Source organism: Heterodontus francisci, chromosome 30 (genome assembly GCF_036365525.1).
Source record: "Heterodontus francisci isolate sHetFra1 chromosome 30, sHetFra1.hap1, whole genome shotgun sequence".
Taxonomy (NCBI): Eukaryota; Metazoa; Chordata; class Chondrichthyes; order Heterodontiformes; family Heterodontidae; genus Heterodontus; species Heterodontus francisci.
In genome coordinates, this window is record NC_090400.1 from 38,412,123 (window position 1) to 38,436,576 (window position 24,454).

The 24,454-nt window shown below is 43.4% G+C and overlaps 1 long non-coding RNA gene across 1 annotated transcript in view; it reads right to left on the bottom strand.

Moving 5' to 3' along the window:
* Positions 1-16,866, bottom strand: part of LOC137346508 (uncharacterized) — a 39,801-nt gene extending 22,935 nt beyond the window's left edge. Inside the window, exon 1 of the long non-coding RNA XR_010968722.1 lies at positions 16,811-16,866. This is a non-coding gene — a long non-coding RNA (uncharacterized lncRNA). The remainder of the gene's footprint in view (positions 1-16,810) is intronic.
* Positions 16,867-24,454: the final 7,588 nt, after the last annotated feature.

Consider the following 24,454-nt stretch of genomic DNA (forward strand, 5'->3'; position numbering starts at 1 on the left):
GAGAATAGTTTGGAGCTATACCTTATATGCCACAAACTTAACATTAATGATCAAAATGCCCTTTTCTCCTTCTAAAGTGATCTTGAAGAACTGTGTCCAGACTTAAGGTTGACATTCATCAAGGTCACCAGATGATGATACAAATCAACAATAGCAACTGATGCCCCCTCTAATCTCCAGCAACACTTCAGAGATCCCCTCCTGGTTTCAACCACCAAAGCTCAATTGTTAGCCCATTGTTCAATATGGTGAGCATATCGGATATCCAGATGAGCCCACCAACAACACAATATCAGCAGAAAAAGGAGTGCCAGAATACCTTCAGAAGCTCTTACCACAGATACTGTCCCTGCAATATCATCATTGATTAAGACATTAAATGACAATGAGAAAGTGGTTCCGTGAGCCTCGCATCCACCATTACATGGACTTTGGAACGGGAGTATGCATCCTAGATAAAATCCAAAATTTGGACATGCGCTCCCATAACTCCCAATATTCCCGAGTGAGTTACACGAGCCTATCCTTGAGCTTTACCATGTTGTATAATTTCGAATAACACCACAACCTATTTTACACCTATTGATGTTAGTGGGACCTTGCTGTGTGCACATTATTATCACATTTCCTACATTAGGTCAGAAGTGGAGATGCTCGATGATTGCAAAGTATTCAGTTCCATTCACAACCCTTCAGTCCGTGCCAGCGTGCAGCATTCAGGCTTGGGCCGATAAGTAGCAAGCAGCATTCGCGACACAAGTGCCAGGCAATGACCATCTCCAACAAGAGAGAATCTAAACATCTCCCCTTGACATCCAACAACATTACCATCACTGAATTCCTTACCATCAACATCCTGGGGTTATCAATGCCCAGAAACTCAACTGGACCAGTCTTATAAATACTGTGGCTACAAGAGCAGATCAGAGGCTGAGAATTCTGCAGCGAGTAACTCACCTACTGACTCCCCAAAGCCTATCTACCATCGAGAAGGCACAAGTCGGGAGTGTGTTGGAATACTCTCCACTTGCCTGGATGAGTGCAGCTCTGACAAAACTCAAGAAGCTCAACACCATCCAGGACAAAGCAGCCCTATTGATGGGTACCCCATCCAATACCTTAAACATTCACTCCCTCCACCACCAGCTCAAAGTGGCAGCAGTGTGTACCATCTACAAGATGCACTGCAGCAACTCACCAAGCCCCCTTCGACAGCACCTTCCAAACCCTCGACTTCTATCACCTAGGACAAGGGCAGCAGCCGCATGGGAACATGACCACCTGCAAATTACAAGCCACCCACCATCCTGAGTTGGAACTATATCACTGTTCTTTCACTGGCGTAGGGTCAAAAACCTGCACTAAATGGACTGCAGTAAGGCAGCTCACCACCACCTTTTCAAGGGCAGTTTGGGACAGTCAATAAATGCTCACAACCCTTACCCAAATAAAGGAAAAAAATTAATGCAGTGACTACACTCCAAAAAGCACATTTTAGCTGTGATGCACTTTTGGGGTGTCCAGAAGTCATTAAAGTTTCTCTATAAATGCAAGCCTTTCTTTTACACATTCCTCAAGAAAGCAGAAACCAGCCTTTTCCTTTCTGAATACACCATAGCCTCCAAACACATTGTTTTTTGTACCTGAAGAACCACCTAAAAAGCCAATGACATGAACTAAATTCCTTGGTAACTTGCAAGCTGAGTAAGGTCCTCCTTCTTGCTTGTAAAAATCACAAATGTACTCTGGAATACAAAGGTTATGCATGCCTCAAAAAGGCATGTTCACTACCTCAGAAGGGCAGCGCCAAGATGAATCAATTGCAATTCTGTCCGTCTGATCTGAAGCAGCTTTTCCGAGTTCAGCAAGAATCCCATCCAGAACAGCTGCTGTGCAATTAGTTAGACAATGCTGTGCAGAGTCCAGTCCCTCCCATCAAACTGGTTCAGTAAGACCTTCCCTGACGACCATGTGTGCAGGAAGTGTATCCAACTGCAGCTACTGGCTACCCGCATTACGGAACTGCAGTTGGATTCACTGTGGAGCATCCGCGATGCTGAGGACGTCGTGAATAGCACGTTTAGTGAGGTGGTCACCCGCAGGTAATGGCTGCACAGGCAGAAAAAAGATGGGTGACCAAGCAGACAGAGTAGTAGGCGCAGGCAGGTAGTGCAGCAGTCCCCTGTGGCATCCTCCTCTCAAACAGATATACTGCTTTGGATACTGTTGGGGGTGGGGGGGGGATGACCTCCCAGGGAAAGCAGCAACAGCCATGTTCATGGCACCACAGAGGGCTCTGCTGCACAGCAGAGGAGGAAAAGGGGTGGAAGAGCTATAGTGATAGGGGATTCGATCATAAGGAGTGCAGATAGGCATTTCTGTGGCCACAAAAGAGACTCCAGGATGGTATGTTGCCTCCCTTGTGCTAGGGTCAAGGATGTCTCGGAGCGGCTGCAGGACATTCTGAAAGGAGAGAGTGAGCAGCCAGAGGTCGTGGTCCATATTGGTACTAACGACATAGGCAAGAAGAGAGATGAGGTCCTGCAAACTGAATATAGGGAGTTAGGCAGAAGGTTAAAAAGCAGGACCTCTAGGGTTGTAATCTCAGGATTACTCCCTGTGCCACGAGCTAGTGAGGGTAGGAATAGGAGGATAAGGCAAATGAATGCATGGCTGAAGAGCTGGTGTAGGAGGGAGGGCTTCAGCTACTTGGATCATTGGGATCTCTTCTGGTACAGAGGTGACCTGTACAAGAAGATCGGGTTGCATCTAAACTGGAAGGGGACCAATATCCTTGCGGGTAGGCTTGCTAGTACTACTCGGGAGGGTTTAAACTAGTCTTGCAGGGGGGAGTGGGATCCAAAGTAGCAGTCTCTCCGATGAGATAGTTGAGGCAAATGTAGAGGTTAAAGCGAGCAAGTCCAGTAGGCAGGCCGGGCAGGGGCAGGACAGGGAGCGTGGAAGGTCTGGTAGGCTAAACTGCATTTACTCTAATGCAAGAAGCCTTACAGGTAAGGCAGATGAACTCAAAGCATGGATCGATACATGGGATTGTGATATTATAGCTATTATGGAAACGTGGTTGAGGGATGGGCAGGGCTGGCAGCTCAATGTTCCAGGGTACCGATGCTTCCGGCGTGACAGAGGTGGAGGTAAGAGAGGAGGAGGAGTAGCACTATTGATTAGGGAGGACATCACGGGAGTGCTTAGAGAGGATATCCTGGGGGGAATGTCCAGCGAGGCCATATGGGTAGAACTTCGAAATAAGAAAGGGGGGATCACTTTGATGGGATTATACTACAGGCCCCCCAGTAGTCAGAGGGAAGTGGAGGAGCATATATGTAGGGAAATCACAGATAGGTGTAGGAATTATAGGGTTGTAATAGTAGGTGATTTTGACTTCCCTAATATTGACTGGGACTGCCTTAGTGCTGACGGATCAGATGGGGAAGAATTTGTTGTGTGTCCAGGATAGTTTTCTGAAGCAGTATGTGGATGGCCCTACTAGAGAAGGGGCTACACTCGACCTCCTCTTATGAAATGAGGCTGGAAAGGTGGTTGATGTGTCAGTGGGGGAGCACTTTGGGACCAGTGACCATAACTCTATTAGCTTCAAGATAGTTAGGAAAAGGATAGGACTGGTCCTCAGGTTGAAGTCCTAAATTGGGGGAAGGCTAATTTCGATGGCATCAAACAGGAACTCTCAAAAGTTGAATGGGAGAGGCTGTTTACAGGTAAAGGGACGTCTAGCAAGTGGGAGGCTTTTAAAAGTGAGATAGGAAGAGTTCAGGGCCGGCATGTTCCTGTTAGATTGAAGGGCAAGGCTGGCAAGTTTAGGGAAGCTTGGTTGACGAGGGATATTGAGGGTCTAGTCAGGACAAAGAAGGAGGCATACGTCAGGTATAGGCAGCTGGGATCAAGCGAGTCCCTTGAGGAGTATAGGGGATGTCGGACTATACTTAAGAAATAAAATTAGGAGGGCGAAAAGGGGCCATGAGATTTCCCTGGCAGATAAGATAAAGGAGAATCTTAAAAGATTCTATAAGTATATTAAGAGTAAAAGGGTAGCTAGGGAGAGAGTAGGTCCCCTTAAGGATCAGTGTGGCAATCTATGTGTGGAGCCACGGGAAATGGGCGAGGTCTTAAATGAATACTTCTCGTCTGTATTTACTGTGGAGAAGGTCATGGAAGCTAATGAGTTCAAGGGAGCGATATCCTGGAGCATTTCAACTTTACAAAGGAGGAGGTGTTGGAGGTTTTGAAGTACATTAATCCCCAGGGCCTGACCAGGTGTATCCTAGAATGCTATGGGAAGCAAGGGAGGAGATTGCTGGGCCCTGGCAGAGATTTTTGTATCATCGTTAGCCATGGTGAGGTACTGGAAGACTGGAGGATAGCTAATGTTGTGCCTTTATTTAAGAAGGGCAGCAGGGATAAGCCAGGGAACTACATGATGGTGAGCCTTACATCAGTGGTGGGAAAGTTATTGGAAGGGATTCTGAGAGACAGGATTTATATGCATTTGGAAAGGCATGGTCTGATTAGGGATAGTCAGCATGGCTTTGTGAGTGGGAAATCATGTCTCACAAATTTGATTGAGTTTTTCAAGGAGGTGACCAAGAAGATTGACGAGGGCAGGGCGATGGACGTTGTCTACATGGACTTTAGCAAGGCCTTTGACAAGGTCCCGCATGGTAGGCTGGTCCAGAAGGTTCAAACATGGGATCCAGGGTGAGTTAGCAAATTGGATACAAAATTGGCTTGGTGATAGGAGGCAGAGGGTGGTAATGGAGGGTTGTTTTTCAGATTGGAGGCCGGTGACCAGTGGTGTGCCGCAGGGATCAGTGCTGGGCCCTCTGTTGTTTATTATATATATTAATGACTTGGATGTGAATGTAGGGGGCATGATCAGTAAGTTTGCAGATGACACCAAAATTGGTGGTACAGTGGACAGTGAAGATGGTTGTCTAAGGTTACAACAGGATGTAGATAAACTGGGAAAGTGGGCAAGGGATTGACAAATGGAATTTAATGCAGACAAGTGCGAAGTGATGCATTTTGGGAAGTTAAACCAGGGCAGGGCATATACAGTGAATGGCAGGGCCCTGGGGAGTGTTGTTGAGCAGAGAGACCTTGGGGTGCAAGTACATAGTTCCCTGAAAGTGATAACACAGGTAGACAGGGTGGTGAAGAAGGTGTATGGCATGCTTGCCTTCATCGGCTGAGGCATTGAGTACAAGAGTTGGGACATCATGTTACAGTTGTACATAACGTTGGTTAGGCCGCATTTGGAGTACTGTGTGCAGTTCTGGTCGCTGCACTACAGGAAAGATGAGATTAAGCTAGAATGGGTGCAGAAAAGATTCACAAGGATGTTGCCTGGTTTGGAGGGCATGAGTTATTAAGAGTGATTGGATCGGCTGGGTCTGTTTTCCCTGGAGCAAAGGAGGCTGAGAGGGGACACAATAGAGGTATATAAAATTATGAGAGGCATCGATAGGGTAGATAGCCAGAGTCTGTTTCCCATGGTAGGGGTGATTAAAACTAGAGGGCATAGATTTAAGGTGAGAGGGAGGAGGTTTAAAGGGGATGAAAGGGGTAAATTTTTCACACAAAGAATAGTGGATATCTGGAATGAGCTGCCACAGGAGGTGGTGGAGGCAGGAACAGTAGCAACATTTAAGAGGCATCTGGACAGGTACTTGAATGAGCAAGGCATAGAGGGATATGGAATTGATGCAGGCAGGTGTGATTAGTATTGATAGGCATTATGCTCGGCATGGACGCGGTGGGCCAAAGGGCCTGTTTCCATGCTGTACGACTCTATATGTGGAGCACAACACCCCCCTCTCAATTTTACTGAACTTGAGGCAATGATCTCAATACCGACTCGGTATAGGAGTTTTTTAGACCCCATGGAAGCCTTCATGGGTATGTTAAAGAGCAATGAACTTGTCAGTCATTGACACCAGCTGAGAGACCCCCTTTTGATCACAATTCACACCAGACTTCAGCCAACTGAAAAAAGATTCAGGGTCATTTTAGTGTAATTGCACATCCTTGCAAATGAGCACACCCTACTGATCTTTTCTGTCTAATTCCGTCCTTGGCTTCAAAACATGCCACATCATAATCCACCTTTGCAGTAGCTATTGATCACCCTGATTAAGCTTTAACTATCACTTTAAAAGCCCTTATTTTTGGAAAACAGCTTTGCAGGTGTAAGTAATCTAGAAATGCATATAAACTTGATGTTTAATATGCCCAATGAAAGCAAAGTAGCAATTCAACAAAAAAAAATACAGTAGGGACAGACCTCAATCAGCTTAGGCATTTCGTTGGCTATGCCAGCACTTAACATTTGAAATCACAATTTCCAGCTCTTTCTCCATGTTTCTAAATACCCTCAATGACATTTTGAATCTGCAAGTTGGCTTTTAATGATTATGTACCTAGATACCTAAACTCTTTATGTTCACCTGCATTCATCTAGGACTATCCCATTTCAAATGCTGAACTATACAGCCAAAAGGTCGAGTGAAGCTCAGAGCAAGTCATAATTGAACCATGCGGATCACACCTTTGAGTATTCTGCATGCTTTTGGTCATTAAGCTGTAAGGGAGACGTGCCAATCCTCGTGCAGTGCAGAGAACAGCCAGGAGTTGGATTCCTAGCATCGGAAGACTCAGTTGTAAAAAAACACAAGGGAAATGTGGTCTTCAACTTTGAATGGAGTAGTGTTTAGAGAAGTACATAAAATAACCTGAATGAGATACACAATATAGGAGGCAGTAGACAAGGTAACTCCAGAACATGGTATGATGACTGTGATGATCCATTCCATTTCAAATCATAAACATCTGTGTTACATACCCTAAATAAAATCCTAATTACATCAACGCCTCGGTCATTTTTAAAAACAGACCATATTTATAGGAGAGATGGAGATAGTGGACTCCTCCAGTCAGCTCTTGACTTTGCAGACTGCTTTCCATATTTTCAAAATTTAGCAAAAAACCCTGATTCCTGTATAGCAGCCTTCTGCTTCCAGGCAGTGCTGAGTGAATGCTATCATCAGATGTAATGGTAAACTGAAGTCCCATCTGGCAAAGAACCAGCTCAGTCATGATGAACCAAATGGTCTCCTTCTGTATTGTAAATCTCGATGGTACCTGCTCAAATACCACAGAAAGAGAATGTTGGTCTTTCAGCAGAGATAGATTTTGAAGGGTTTTTATCCATCAGATAGAGAGAAACTGTTTCCACTAACTGGAGAGTCAGTAACCAAAGGACCTCGATATTGGCCAAAAAATTCTGGAGGAAAATGAGGCATTTTTTTAAATATACATTGGTGAGTTGTTGTGATCTGGAAGTGTGGTAAAGCAGATTCAACAGTGACTTTCGAAAGAAAATTGAATATATACTTGAAAAGGAGAAATTTGCAGGGCTATGGGGAAAGATCAGGTGAGCGGGATTAATTAGATAGCTCTGTCAAAGAGCCAACACAGATAGGATGGGCCGAATGGCCTCCTTCTATGCTGTCTGATTCTAAGTGAACATAAAAGATTCCATGGTACTATTTAAAGCAGAGTAGGGAGTTATTTCAGTACCCTGGCCAGCATGTGTCCCTTATCTGCTTATTCATGTAATTTGCTGTTTGTGGGATCTTGCTTTGTACATACTGGCTGCTGCCTTTATCTGCATAATAAAGACTACATTTAAAGACTTGCAATATCAGTGGCTCCTCCCCTTCAAATAACTGAAGCAAACCTTCAAAAGCCGCTGCAGCACAGGTCATCCTGCCCCAGACGATCAGCCAACTCCTGGTCCAGGTCCAGTCTGGGTAGAGTTCATCAGTCTTAAGCAAATGAGCTGACCTTGCAAAATCATGCAAGTACAGCCTTTGAAAACTGTAACAACAAAGTACTGCACAGCTGTTATACTACTTCTGTGCTGGTGCTGGATAATCGGCCCTAAAGAACGGTAGAATGTTAGAACTGTTTTAATTTTGGAACAGATAGGAGACAGTTAAGTACAGTGTTTGTTGGCCTGGAGTTTCCGCTTGATTGCGCTGTTTTATTTTAAGCCATAATTCCTCCGATATCAGCCTAACCAGTGCAAAAGATCACAGAATTTTAAGCGCAAATTGCATTCAACGCAACTCAACTTTCTGTGATCTTTTGTGCTCAATTTAAAAACATTACACAAGCAGACTCCACCCACAAAACTGGCTGCACCCTCAAGGTGAATTAATCACCAGTAGGAGTTTCCACTAATTGCACTCGTTTGAGGCCTTCAAGGAAGCTTCAGAAATTAAGCTGGATCTTTTGGGTGCAAGGGTATTAGTTTTGAAAGGTTTTGAATGATTTTTAAATTTTCAAAAGGAAAGAACTCTCTACTGTATCCCAATCTAACTAACAAATAGTTTTGTATATTTTGTAAAAGTTTCAGCCATTTTAAATTGGTCCACTCGATTGGTGGATTGACACTGATTTAAAATGCTTTTTTTGTGATAAACCAATTTTCAGCTGTTTTAATCAAAGCTTTACTCAGTTATCTCTCTTAAATATATCAAGGATTATGTTTTTAAAATGCTGCCTGATGGTGTTGGATCTTGGCAGATTTTGTGTTCAGCGATAGGCAAATATGCTTGAGTGGAAACTCGGGGGGAAAAAGGAAGTTTTCAAACTTTGAGTACAATCTGTGCCGAAATTACTGATTACAACCAAAGAGGAAACTCTCCCCCATGTTTATCTGCTGATTCATTCTTCCCTCTGTAACTTTACTTCATAAGAAATACAAATTCATAGTTTTTAGCCTGTTCTGTCAGCTTAGTGTTTTCTGCAAATTCACAGAGATTAGAAATAAACAGTGCACAATTCGTACCACTTCAGTGCATATCTCAACAGTAAAAGAGTTTTTCCAGTGAACAGCTATCCCAGTTACTTTGCACTTGAGGTCAAGTTATGGTTCATAGCCAGGCTCACATGGAAGCTAATTTCTTGGGTTGAACTTAAGTAAGAACTAACAATTGTAACACTGACTTCAAATGAACTATGACTGTAGGACAAGAAGGCACAAATTTAAAATACCAATTTAAGACTGGGTAGATGAACGGAGATTGGCTATATAGCCTTCGTCATCTATCCTGTGATCTTATGACAGGCGTCAAAAGTGGCTCACTGCACAGTGGTGATACCCTTCAAATAGATAATCAAGAAAGTCACTAAACATCTAAGCTTGAAGGATTCACTATCAACTTGATGGTCTCAGTGATCATGCTTGGCACTAGAATTGCTGAATTCTAAACACCTTTTCAACAATAAAAATTATTCTCTCACTATTTTATGGTGAACGCTACCAATTCGGCCAAAAAAAAGTGTCATTTTGTTTTTAAATGAGTTGGCAAATCGGAGTAAGGTAAACGTGAGTAGTCTTACACCAATACTAGGAAAGGAAATGGAAGCTATAATAAGGGACTGAATTTTCCCAGCCTAATTGGAGACAGGCTGAGAGGTGGGAGGGCTGGCAATATTTCAGGGAAGGTGTCAAGAAAGGAGCCCAATGAAAAAGGCAGAGCAGTGGCTAGCACTGCAGCCTCAGAGCTCCAGTGACCCGGGTTTGGTTCTGGGTACTGTCTGTGTGGAGTTTGCAAGTTCTCCCTGTGACCGCGTGGGTTTCCTCCAAGTGCTCCGGTTTCCTCCCACATGCCAAAGACATGCGGGTTCATAGGTAAAATTGGCCATTGTAAAATTTGCCCCTAGTGTAGGTAGGTGGTAGAAGAATTGAGGGAAGGTGGGGATGTGAGAGGGAAAAATTGAATTAATCTAGGATTAGTATAAATGGGTGGTTGATGGTCGGTGCGGACTCGGTGGGCCGCAGGGCCTGTTTTGGTGCTGTATCTCTCTATGACTCTAGATCTGACATAGACAATTGGTATCATAATATTCCTATTTCAATATGAATGTATGGCATTATGATTATTCAAGAACTCATTAGAAAACAATAGTGCCAAAAGCATTTGTCTGAGGATCAGAAAGATATTAATGAAAATAGTAATCAAAGACACTCTTGTTCTTCATCCTAACAATGAATGTTTTTTGCAATGCAAACACTGAAATGGGCAAGAGTTTTTGGACTGCTTGTGGTAGCAGAGTAGTTGTGAATAGCATGCTCCGAAAATTGACAAAAATAATGCTATATTGGCCACAGAATTTGTGGTGTGATAGATGATTTGGGGGAGCGGGATTTTAACTCTATCTGATTGGCTGAAACAGAATGAAGGTGCATTTAAAATGCAGCAACTCCATTTCCCACTTCATTCATGCTGATTAAAAAAAAAATGAATGTTAAACTGTGTAAAGAATTATGGACAGAGAATTTGCATCATGATAATGTATTTTCTACAAAGCCTTGAATAGGTGCCCTTACCATATGCTCTGTCGAACAGGTTAAAATTGAGAACGGTCAGTTCCCAGCATCCAGGGCAGGGAAATAACAGACAATATTAACAGTCCACCTGCTGGTTTCCGTTGGGTGGGTAGAGTTAAAAATAGCTCCACTGGTCTTGTGAGCAAAGCTATAACACCTGAAGTAGTTAACTATCCGCTTCATTTTTCAGATGGTGATAAAATTAAAATTGCACACTTCATAACATTCCAAAAACCACACATTAAATTGCAGTTTTCACATCTATACGTGACACCTAATTTGTATGTAATAATTAATAGCTTCAATAAGAAATATTGTGCTATTTGTTAAGAGAAGGCTATGCACACTAATACTTGGATACATATTCTTCTTGTTAAAGAAAAGTTAATTAGGTGCGCATTTTTCTTATAGATAACGCGTGAAGCAATCATTTAGTTTCAATGTTACAAATAATGCTATTCATGGAAATGCAATTCTGTGCTTCTTAACATTCATTTGTAACAATTATGTGACGAGTTGATGGAGCTAATTCAGGAAACTCTTCATAGTATAAAGTACTGCTTATGATATATTATCAAGTGGAGTAATATTACTGCATTAACAAAAATTCAAAATTTTAGATATTAATAAATTAGTTTCACAGTGTATTATTAAAGAAAGGAGGTGTATTATTGGTGTCTGCCTTCCTGTTAGTGTGGTGTCTTTGCCTGATTTGGGGGAATAATATGGATAAGCTTCCCACTCTGACACTGAAGCTTGTTGGAGAGGAAGGGAAATCGCATGTAATGAAGCCTTCAAAAGCTGCATCAATGGGCGATGGGTAAAATCAAAACATTGAGGCTACAACGTGCATGTGTCTGCAAATGGGGACAAAAGACTTTACAAAACTTTCCAATATTTTTCCATAGGTTCTTTGGAGCCAGGAACATTAACTTTTGACCAGTAGCTGAACATTTAAGCCCCCGTTGGATGGCTGATGAAGTGCTGCCGCATGAGGTGCTGATGGGAGAAGGAGGCCTGAAAAGACAGCAATAACTTTTCTTATAGGCTTCTTTACATGCACTTGCACACAAAGCACCCTTGGATGCCTGATTTATATGAGCAAGGTTATGGCTCAGCACTAGTCTGGCACAAATACCCAGAAATTGCATGGATGTTTAATGACATCTGGGCCTCATTTAAACGTTGCAACTGGGAATCTGTAGGCGATTAAGGCACCGCTCGAAACAGCACTTGGAGTCAGCATGTTACTTCTTGCTTTCACAAACCTAGTGAGTTGAGGAATAAAACACATATTTAAGGATGTAGCTATGTTATAATATTTGTTAATGATGTGGTGTTCCTTATCATTTTAAAGCCGAAAAATCATAACTACATTACATTTGGAGAAGTTGGAGAAGGTGAAAATTCAGCCCTATAGCTTTCAGCTTGGAATTTGGGTTGTCCAGTCTCTTGTCTTATCTGTTTGATTTGGTTGTCACCAGCATTCTAACATGTGGGTTCAATCCCCATACCGGCTATGGTAGTTCATGGAGGCCTGCCTCCTCACTTTACCCCACGCTTGAGGAGTGGTGACCCTCAAGCTATACATCACCAATTGTCTCTCTCTAATGGGGAGAGATGTCGATGGTCCTTTGGGACAATGGCTAAAGCACATCTTTAGGTCTAAGGTCACAGACCTGAAACTCTGTTTCTCTCTCCACAGATGCTGCCAGACCTGCTGAGTATTTCCAGCACTTTCTGTTTTTGTTTCAGATTTCCAGCATCTGCTGTATTTTGCTTTTATTTTATGTGCTTCTTTACGTAAGCTTCCATCTTTATTCTGTCTGTGTGGGTGTGGTCCTAGCCAGTAGAGAGAGCCAATATACAGAAATTCCCATCAAGTCTGGTGATGTGCTCAGTTGGTTAAAGTACCTGCCTAGTAAACAGGAGATCCTGAGCTTGAAGCTCAGCAATGCCTGAGAGCAGTTGAAAAGGAAGAATGTGCAGGGCTGTGGGGGAATGGTACTAGATAAATTGCTTATTTCGAGAGCTGGTGTAGACACAATGGGCTGAATGGCCTCCTGCTGTGCTGTAATAATTCTGTGATTCTCTGTGAAGTCACACTCTGGGTCCTAAAGGTACAGTATTTCAAACAAGTCACGCTCTACTCACATACCATAACACCTCCCTTTTTTTTCCAAATTATTCATCCAAAAAGAATAAAAGTAAAATAGTAGTGATCCCAATCACAGAACAATAACAAAGAACAAATGTATAAAGGTGTATGATATACATTTTCTTTCAACTGAGTTCTTAAGTATTCATAGTGTTCTTTTCAATGGTGTGTCCATTCCCAGCCAGAAAAGTACATCTCTGGCTCATTTGATGCAAGCGTCTACTCCAAGGTGACTGTTGTGGATTCTGTCCAACATCAGTGCCTGCATTGCTTTAGGCACAGTGACTTTCATGCCCTTGTAGAGAATTCTATTCTGCATTGTTATCTCCTCTCTGAAATTGAAGTACTCTCAACTGAGACTGGTACTTCTGCTCTGTCATCGATTTATTGCCATGAATGTCAGTGGTTGTAGTGTCTGATTCCTCAAAGTCTCTTTCTGGAGCTGTATGGATGTTACATCGCTCACTCTCAGGTAGTCTGCTTGATTAATCTGTTCAATTTTATTGTAGGTTGGATCAGCCTTTCTTCCACACGGTTCATGTATATAGTCTCTACTCAACCAGTCAGCTATGCACATCTCCTTCTCAGGATATCTAGCTGGTAATTCTGTAATCTCAGCATCATTCTTTGAAGCCTCTTTGGTGCACTGTGAATGGCTTTGCTGAAGATTGGAACAAGTGGCTTGTGATCAGTGTGCACCTTGATCTTCCTCCCTTGTATGTACTGGTCAAACCTCTCACAGCTGAAGACTATGGCCAAGCATTCCTTCTCTATTTGAGCATAGTTGCATTCGGCTTTGCTCAAGGCTCATGAGGCAAAGGGTAACTGGCTGGCCATTCTGAAGAAGGGTGGCTCCTAGATCTTTCTTTGATGCATCACATTGGATTGTGACCTCTTCATGCAAGATGTAGTACTTCAACGCTGGAGCTTGCGTGAGAAGTTGTTTGAGCTCATGTTGTTTGAGTGGGGCGTTCTAGCCACTCAAATTGAATGTCTTTGTCCGTCAATCTTCTTAGTGGCTCTGCAACATGAGACAATCTGAGTAGGAATTTTGCCCGGTATGTAACACACCCAAGAGGATGTTGCACTGCCTTCTTGACTTTAGGTGCTGGCATCTCAATGATGCCCTTTATTTTGTCTGGATCTGGGCATAGGCCATTCTCTGTCAGTATGTACCCTATATAAGACACTGATGAGTGACAAAGTTGAAGCTTCTTCCTGTTCAAGTTCAAGTTTACTTCTCTTGCTCTCTGCAGGAACTAAGTTCTTGTCATGTTCTGCTACCACTTCCTGGTCGGTGTCACCAGTGCCAAATACCAGAAAGTCATCAGCAATGACATCAACACCATCTAAGCCTTCAATAATTTCGTGCTGGTGTCGCTGAAACTCTTCCAGGGTTGTTGATATCCCAAACAGCATAAGTGACCATTTGCAGCAGCTGTAGGGTGTAGCAAACATTGTGGGAAGACTGCTCTCTTCATCTAGTTTCACTTACCAAAACCCATCTTTAGCGTCAAGAACTGAGAAGACATAAGCTTTAAACAGCCTTGGTAAGACATCATCCACAGTGGGAATAGGGTAGTGCGTGCGCTTTACAACCTTAGTCAAGTCCCTAGGGTCAATACAGATTCAAAGTTTGTTAGGCTTCTTCACAATGACTGCACTGCTAATCCATTTTGTTGGTTGCATAACTTTGACAAGGATTCCCCATTCTTCAAGTTCATGGATATTCTGCTTCAGTTCCTCCTTCAAGGGAATAGCTACTTTATGAGCTGCACCCTTCACTGGAAATACAGTGACATCTACGGCGAGGTGATACTCTCCTGGAAGGCAGCCTAAGCCTTCGAAAACATCAGCATACTCATAGATTACATCATGTGCAGTCTTCTCTACTCCCATCTGGTTAACTTTGTTCCAGGTCTGTGGGGTGATTATCGTAATCAATCCCGTCTGGAGTGATGTTTAGCCTTACAGAAGAGGCATCTGTTGCACATCCGCTACCTTGAAAGTGATGTTGTGCACATAATCCCCATGTTGGCAGGAAAGATCATGCTCTCCTCTTACACGAATAGTAGTTTCATCACAAAGTCTAATCTTTGTCTTGCTAAGCATTGGATGTCTTATCTTGTCAACCTCACACAACTGCCTGAATGAGATGACATTGCACGTTGCTCCTGTATCAACTTGGCACTCTATCACTTGATTGCCACAAAATAATGGTATGGTCGATTTCTTTCCTTCATCATGAATGTGGAGAGCTCCGACTTCCTCCATAGTATATGTCTCATCCTCTGAGTCTGACATTTCATTATCATCCTGTACATGATGATAGAGCTTTCCTTTTGCAGACAGCCTGGAAATGGTTCACCTTGTCACATGCCCAGCAGACCTCTCCATATGCCGGACATTTTTCTCATCCTTTTCCATGACTTCCTTCACAGTAGGGACACGTGATGGAAACCTTGTGGCTTCTTTTGTGTGGGCCTTTGGCTGTGTGATGTCTTTTGCTGACGTTTCTTCATGCCGTAATTCTGCTTTGAGGAGCCTGCTGACCTCATCTTAGGCTTGGAAGGTAACTTGACATGGCTATAATGCAGCTCTTCTTGCCCTGCAACAACTTTGAGTTGCTGATGAGCAGCCTCACTAACTTCAAGGACTGCAATAGCCATCTTGAGATCACATACTGTAACCTGCTGTCTAAATAATCTGGCTTGAGCCTGTTTATCGCGACAGCCTAGCCCCACTCGATCTCTCAACATCTCATCAAGTAGCATTCCAAGCTTGCAGGGCTCAGCTAACTGGACTACAAACTGGTCAACACTTTCATTTTGCAGCTGGCTAGCACTAAAATATATCTGTCACACAAAACATTCTTTGCACGTGCGAAATGTACAGATAATTTGTCAATTATTTTGCTTATTTCTTTTGCATCATCCTCATTCATTCCAAGCATGTTCAACCTCTTTTTCTGTTCCTGACCCATTACAGCTCTCAGGGTAGCTATCTGGACTGTCTTTGGCTTCTTTTCCAGTTCTGTAGCCACCAGAAAATCTTGCCAGGATCCTATAAAAACTTTCCAGTTCGTCTCTAAATTACCGTTGCAGCACATCAGCTGTGGTGCCGGAATCTGGCAAAATACAATTTTGTATTCACTTCTCCAATGAATTTCTATCAGGCTACTAGACCTCTGCCCCCACACCTCAGCAATGTCCTAAACTTTCATATTTTCAATGAAATCTGCCACTTCTAACATCGGGCTGGATTTTACGACGGGCGGACGGGTGCTGGCCACCAACATAAAAGTCACTGACGAACCTGCATCCTCCCAGCCCGGGGATCCCACATTTTACAGGTCCCCAGGCTTTAATTGTTCCGAGGCAGGACTTCCACCCGGTTAGCCAATCATCAGGCTGGCAGCTCTTAGTTCCAGCAGCACCACCGGGAGCGTTGGCCACTGCTGGAACTGCAGCCCAGCCGAGGACATGGATCCAGGACTGAGGTAAGTTCGGTTTGCCTCGCCAAGCAGATCGGTCGTGGCCCCGTGAGGCAAGGGTGGTCGTTTGGGGGGGGGGAAGGGGGCGTCTCGGGTCCTGAAGGTGGTTGGGGAAGCGGGATTAGCCCTCAATTGGGCACCCTGTGCCCGATTGTCAGGGGCCTCCCCCCAGGTGCGCTGAAAGGCCGCCCAGTATCACTGGGCGGCCTTTCACGTCTACTGAACATCTGCTTGCTATGAGTAAAATACCCATGGAGGTGGGTGAAGGCTCTTAAGTGGCCGTTAATTGGCCACTTAAGGGCCTTGATTGGCCTGGGGCGGGCAGCCCATTTCTGGCCCCCCGCAGCCCACGTAAAGTGGGGCAGAGGCAGGAGCGGGTCGGGAATGCCTCCCGGAGCCTCCCTCTCAATTTTACGCCACCCACCCCCGCCACCATCTGGCTCGCTCGGGTGGCGTAAAATTGTCATCAAAAAGACAGCAAGGGATTCACCATTCTAGCATGTGCTTCTTTATGTAAGCTTCTATTTTTATGCTCTGTGTGGGTGTGGCCATAGCCACGAGAGGGAGCCAATATACATAGACTCACAGCAAGTCACACTCAGAATGGCTGCTGTTATAACATTCTTGCTGACAAAAACAAGCCTTTTGGTAACGTTCCATTATCTCTGCCCCATGATAACAGACTGATATTATGAAACAGCAAACAAGTCACGCTCTACTCACATACCATAACAATATCCATTCCAACCAGCAGGAACAGACGACGTCAAGCTTCTTCCGCTGAAAACTTCCTAGCTGCCACATCATTAACAAATTAACCTTTGATGTTGCTCACTCTATGGACCTTGATCGTTCACCTAAATTGCTCAATTTTGGCAAAGCAGATTCTTTAGGTTTAAGATTCGGTCTACAAATTTCCAATTGTGTGAATGTTTAATGATTGAATTATTCTCACCCAATTCAAAAATCTTTGCCAAAGTTGTCTTGAATTGGATTTTGGATTTTTCAATATAATACCAAAACACCAATTTTGAGGAAACGTAAAGGTTTGGCTAGAAATCTGGACTATTACTGTAAATAGCCTTTGCTGCAAAATTTTTAATATGTTGCAGGATTGTGATATTTCTCTCACCTGGGTCAAGGGAACTTGTGCATTTATTTATCACTGTAATTCTAAGAACAAACATATCTATGCTCATTATTCTCTTGCAGTGATCAAATTTACTGAAGGGCTTTCACAAAGATATGTGCCATGTGCTTTTCCATCTCTTTGCAATTAACATTTTTGCTCTCCAATTCTTGGAATTTTCGATACCATTGTGGGGGCAGGACCCTTTATTTAGAAATACCTGCTACATACTGTCAACTCTTAATTTGAAGCTGCTTCATTTGAATTATCTGTTTATTTGAATTGAAATCATGCTTCCTGTGCTGTCTTATTAAGATTGTTTAATTCATAACACCGCTGGACAAATTGAGTAGCAAGCAAATGCCACTTTGACAGAATTGGATCAGATGGCATAACTTTAACCCAAATGTCTGTGTGTGGAAGTTTCTCCTTCGGAGAGAGATTGAATTGTTATAGTAATCTTCTAAAGAGAATTCAGTCCATGCTTTTCATGAATGGAAAGGTGTTAAAAGCCTCGTTCTTCATCAATTTAATTCAACTAATGAAAGTAAAACCAATTCCTGAAATGACTAGTGCTGGTATATTACACTGAATTTTAAAATGTTATCTCCCATCTACATGGATTTGTAATTGATCCACAGAGAAGCCAATAGAGGTATTTGTTAGATTCCAAACCACATGGAATTACTATTGATCCAAACTCTAATTACACCCATTCACCAAGTATACAAGACCAGGAACCACAAATGGGTTGAATTTACTGTGTTGTGGCCCATTCCTATGCAGGGCTAAGCCCAAAGATTTTTTGGTAATGTAACCATTACATTTAGGTAACCAAACCTACGTGTAATTTTGTTATGCTGGAAAGCACTGATCCAGACACTGATAAACCTAACATTACCACACAGCAGCTTTGCCCAAATTATGCATATCTATCATTGTCACTCCTAATGAAGCACATCTGTTAGGAGGGCAGTAAAACAGCTGTAGAGAACCCAGATTAGTGTGGATGCTGACAGAAACTGATGGCTTATTGTGCATTAATTGGCGTTACATACAACCTCATGACGGAAGGGTCATGGGTAGGTGTGTAATGGTATTCAACTGGTTACTGCATTATCTGTCAAATAAGTGGCAAGAAAGCAACAGTAGTCAGGACAACAGGATTAAATGGTGCTTGACTAGATCGTGCAGTAAAATGGCAAAGGCACTGTGCTGAATAATCTAGTTAGTTTTGTTATAAATAAGGATCAATGTTATCTGCAGGGACTACATTTATCTGAATAGTCAAGCATCTCTTGGTAATGATAACAGTCATCAATTCCATAATCAGAAAATAGCAGAGACTGGTGACTGATCATTCAACTTATTGAACCAAAACAGTAAAGGATTGGAACACCCAGAGACAGAGCTCTCTTAAAGACACGGTGACCTTATTTGTAAGTTTATATAAGATGAATAATTGTTTTAATAGAGTTCTGATTCCAATGCATATTTCACTGGCATCACAATAACTCCATCTGTAACACTGATTATATTGTAATAAAAATATACAGGTTGACAGTTTCTGAAAGCACAATTCACTGAAATGTGAACTATACTTCTTGAATTTCATCCATGTATTATAACTGTCATTAATCACTGCTGCAAACACATAATATTAAACAGATAAGTGGGAACTTGCACTTAAATAGTCCCTTTCATGCTGTTATGACATCCTAAAGTGCTCTGCAACCATTAGAAACAGCATTATTTTGTTGGTAAGCCAAATTGCACACAAGGTCACACAAACAGCAATGTGATAAATGGCTAGTTAACCTCTTTTGGTATTATCGAGGGACAAATGTAAATCAGGTCCAGCCTTGGTTTAAGGTCCAATTGAAAGACAGTGGGCTGAATTCTATTAGCAGGCCACACTTTGTGGTCGTGCACTTTGAATTCGGCGGGCTTCTGACACGCAGGCCCTTTCAACCCCACCACACTCCATGTCAATTTTACGGCCACCAACCCTGAATAAACTCTATTGCCATCGCAACATTTCCCCCACCCTAACCTCGTAGCATTTGCCCTTCAACCTCTTCCCACTATACCCACAGCCAATAGAAAGTGTTTTCCCCGCTCCCCCACCCGTCCCCCCTCCCCAACAGTGTCTCGCCTCAGAACTCTGTTCAGAGTTCCGAAGGCGCACGAGTTGCGGCCGGCACCCATAATATCGCCGTGAGACAGACGCCCGGTCCGGGTAAGTTCATTAACATTTATTTGAATGCATTTTAATATTGAAATGAAGGGCTTGCTGCTTGGCAATGGTGGGAGGGCCGCACCGAGGCCTCGTCCCTGCCAATAATATGCGGTGGGGCCTTCTCGGCATCCGGAGTCACGGCAAGCAGCTCCCGCAAGTATTTTACGGGCCCCCCCGCCATGACCTCTGACATCGAGGGGCTGCTAAATTCAGCCCAGTACCTCCTAAAGTGCAGTACTTCATCAAACTGTCAGCCTAGATTATGTGCTCGAGTCCAAGAATGGGATTTGAGCCCACAGCCTTCTGACTCAGAGGGCATAAACCGTAATTTTGTTCAGCATTGGGGTCCCTGTCCCTTTAAGGATGGGGATCCCACTTCCAAGATCCGCCAGTCAATCAGAGGGCCGGCAGCTCAGCAGTTTCAGTAGCACCACTGGGAACAGTGGCCATAACTAGAACTGCATCAGTCAATTGAAGATGGACAATCATGGAGCCTGGATGGCAGGTGTGGCAAGTCCCGGCAAAGGGGTTGGGTGGGTTACTGAGGGCAGGGGGGTGGGTGATGCCACAGGGGCAGCCCTGGCTGCTAGGGGACCTCCGTGGCCATAGATTGGGGTCCCTCCCCACAAGCCGACATGGAGGCCGCCTTGAGTTACTGTGAAACCTCCTCACATGACGGAGGCACATCCCAGTGCTGGTAAAATACCAATAGCGGTGGGAAGAGGCCCTTAAATGGCTATTAATTGGGCACTTAATGTCCTCAATTGGCCTCTGGGAAGGAAGACCGTCCTCAAATTCAAAGGCACTCCACCCGCCGCCTCTGATCCCATCCCTAGAGGGCTCATAAAATTCAGCCCAATTGTGTGCAGCCGGTGTGAAGCTTCACTCACCAGATTGAGAATTTAAACATGGAGGTCAGCAAGCATCAGGACTTTCTATCCATTCATTTTAATGGTTGGGAAATCCTGCAGGTTCCTTGATCTATCTGTCAGAATTCCTAACATGTGCTCCTTGTGAGTGAAGATTAGCACCACATGCTTGAATTCATAGAACTTTCTCTTACATTGATACCAGTGAATGGAAGACTGGATTGCTGCTGAGGAATGTATCTGGCATTAAAAGTGTGTTTCAGTTGTTTCTTGGTGATCAGTGCTAATGCACTTAATTGTCCTTTGCGTATTAGGCTAAAAACAAGATTTTAAGCAGAAAGCAAAGCTTTCTCTTTATAATTGAAAGACTTCCATTTCAAAACTGGAAACAAACATATTGTAGCCCCCTTTGAGTGGCAACGTTTTTATTGAAGGTGCTACTTTAAAAATATCCATTTGCTTGACAACAGCATTCCTTTTAGTCAAGTATGACATGTAGCACTTTAGGGCTGATCCTGTGGCCTATGTTATCTAGTTATCAGAAATATCTAAGGGATAAATTGTAAGGCTTCCTGCCAGAAATGGAGCCTAATCAAATAATTCTTCAGATGTTTTTGACAATTGGCAGATGAATTAAGCTTCAAAACTGGTCAAAAGTAAAGCAGTACAATGTTAAACATGGACAGGAAACGAATTCAGGCAGAAACCTCAAAAGGCATTAGCACAATGTATGAAATGAAGGCCTATAATTACTGTTGGCAATATTTATTTATTTAGAGATACAGCACTGAAACAGACCCTTCAACCCACCGAGTCTGTGCCAACCAACACCACCCATTTATACTAACCCTACAGTAATCCCATATTCCCTACCAACACTAGGGACAATTTACAACAGCCAATTTACCTATCACCTGCAAGTCTTTGGCTGTGGGAGGAAACCGGAGCACCCGGCGAAAACCCACGCGGTCACAGGGAGAACTTGCAAACTCCGCACAGGCAGTACCCAGAATCGAACCCGGGTCCCTGGAGCTGCGGGTCCCAGTGTCACCCACTGTCACCCACTGCTACCCCCAACCCCAATACTGACCCAGCCCTACCCTTTCATTCAGTTTTGCCTGCACAACCCCATGGAAAGACCAACAATTTCCTACTCCCACCAGAACAGCAAACTGCCTATCAGTATTTAGTGAGCGCTGGCAGCTTGCTATTTCCATGCTAATGAGGTCCAACCATCAAAATGATGCAGGCCTCTCATTGCAATGTCTCCACCTAATGAACCTCAAAGTTAGATCAATTGAATAGTTAGCATGAGCCCACTGGGTTAAAATGTTATCTATTCACCTTTGAGACCTCGTTTAAAATCTCATTCAGAGTAATAGGATCATTTATGCATGTTTCAATCAGCTTAGGTTCAACTTGGACTCCTACAATTTGATCAAACTCAAACTAAGCTATCCAACCAAATCCAAACTAAACTGGAAAAGAATAGAACGCATTGAATTCCATAGAATTAAATGGAATTTACAGCATGGAAATAGATTATTCGGCCCAACTGGTCTGTACTGTTGTTTAAGCTGCAAACAACCTTCCTCGCACCCTCCCTCATCTAACCCTATCAACATAACTTTTTATTTCTTTCCCCCTCATGCACTTATCTAGCTTTCCCTTAAATTCATCTATACTACTTGACTCAACCACTCCATGGTTCCACATTCTCATCATTCTCTGGGTAAAGAAGTTTCTTCTGAATTCCTTATTGAATTTATTTGTGGCTATCTTAAATTGATGACCCACTAGTTTTGGGTTCCCCCATAAGAACATAAGAAATAGAAGCAGGCATAGGCCATACAGTCCCTCAAGTCTGCTCCGCCATTCATTAAGAGCATGGCTGATCTTTGACCTCAATTTGCCAAGCCTCCTTCAGCAGCACATTCCAAACCCATGATCTCTACCACATAGAAGGACATGGGAACACCACCACCTGCAAGCTTCCCTCCAAGTCACACAACATCCTGGCTTGGAACTATCACTGTTGGTGGGTCAAAAACCTGGAACTGCCTTCCTAACAGCACTGTGGATGCAACTACACCACATGGAGCTCAGCAGTTCCAGAAGGCAGCTCACCACCACCTTCTCAAGGGTAACTAGGGATGGGTATAAATGCTGGTCTTGCCAGCAATGGTCAGATCCCATGAAAGAATTTTTTTAAATTCCACTTTCCTACCTGATCCCCATATCCTTAGATTCCCCTAGAGTCCAAAAATGTATCTATCTCAGCCTTAAATATACTCAATGACTGAGATCCATAAACTTCTGGGGTAGGGAATTCCATGATTCATAACTCTCCAAGTGAAAAAATTCCTCTTCATATCAGCTTTAAATGGTCGACCCCTTATGCTGAGACTATTCCCCCTAGTTCTAGACTCTCCAGCCAAGGGAAACAACCTCTCAGCAACTACACTGTCAAGCCTCTTCAGAATCTTATAACTTTCAATGAGATCACCTTTCTTTCATCTAAATTCCAGACAGTATAGGCCCAATCTACTCAAACGCTCTTCATAGGATAAACCTCTCATCCTAGGAATCAATCTAGTGAGACTTCGCTGTACTGCCTCCAAGACAAGTATATCACAGTGATCCCGCCTCACCTATCTCTTCCTTAGAAAGGGAGACCAAAACTGTGCACAAGATTCCAGGTGTGGTCTCACCAAAGTCCTGTATAATTGTAGCAAGACTTCCTTACTCTTATGCTCCAATCTCCTTTCAATAAAAGCCAACATGCCATTTGCCTTCCTAATTGCTTGCTGTTCCTGCATGTTAACTTCCCATGGTACTTGTTCATTTTGGAAAGTGTGAAAATAGATAAGTCCCCTGGGCCAGATGGGATTTATCCTAGGATTCTCTGGGAAGCTAGGGAGGAGATTGCAGAACCTTTGTCCTTGATCTTTATGTCATCATTGTCGACAGGAATAGTGCCGGAAGACTGGAGGATAGCAAATGTTGTCCCTTTGTTCAAGAAGGGGAGTAGAGACAGCCCTGGTAATTATAGGCCTGTGAGCCTTACTTTGGTTGTGGGTAAAATGTTGGAAAAGGTTATGAGAGACAGGATTTATAATCATCTTGAAAAGAATAAGTTCATTAGCGATAGTCAGCACGGTTTTGTAATGGGTAGGTCGTGCCTCACAAACCTTATTGAGTTTTTCGAGAAGGTGACCAAACAGGTGGATGAGGGTAAAGCAGTGGATGTGGTGTATATGGATTTCAGTAAGGCGTTTGATAAGGTTCCCCACGGTAGGCTATTGCAGAAAATACGGAAGTATGGGGTTGAAGGTGATTTAGAGCTTTGGATCAGAAATTGGCTAGCTGAAAGAAGACAGAGGGTGGTGGTTGATGGCAAATGTTCATCCTGGAGTTTAGTTACTAGTGGTGTACCGCAAGGATCTGTTTTGGGGCCACTGCTGTTTGTCATTTTTATAAATGACCTGGAAGAGGGTGTAGAAGGGTGGGTTAGTAAATTTGCGGATGACACTAAGGTCGGTGGAGTTGTGGATAGTGCCAAAGGATGTTATAGGGTACAGAGGGACATAGATAGGCTGCAGAGCTGGGCTGAGAGATGGCAAATGGAGTTTAATGCGGAAAAGTGTGAGGTGATTCACTTTGGAAGGAGTAACAGGAATGCAGAGTACTGGGCTAATGGGAAGATTCTTGGTAGTGTAGATGAACAGAGAGATCTTGGTGTCCAGGTGCATAAATCCCTGAAGGTTGCTACCCAGGTTAATAGGGCTGTTAAGAAGGCATATGGTGTGTTAGCTTTTATCAGTAGGGGGATCGAGTTTCGGAGCCACGAGGTCATGCTGCAGCTGTACAAAACTCTGGTGAGACCGCACCTGGAGTATTGCGTGCAGTTCTGGTCACCGCATTATAGGAAGGATGTGGAAGCTATGGAAAGGGTGCAGAGGAGATTTACTAGGATGTTGCCTGGTATGGAGGGAAGGTCTTACGAGGAAAGGCTGAGGGACTTGAGGTTGTTTTTGTTGGAGAGAAGGAGGAGGAGAGGTGACTTAATAGAGACATATAAGATAATCAGAGGGTTAGATAGGGTGGATAGTGAGAGTCTTTTTCCTCGGATGG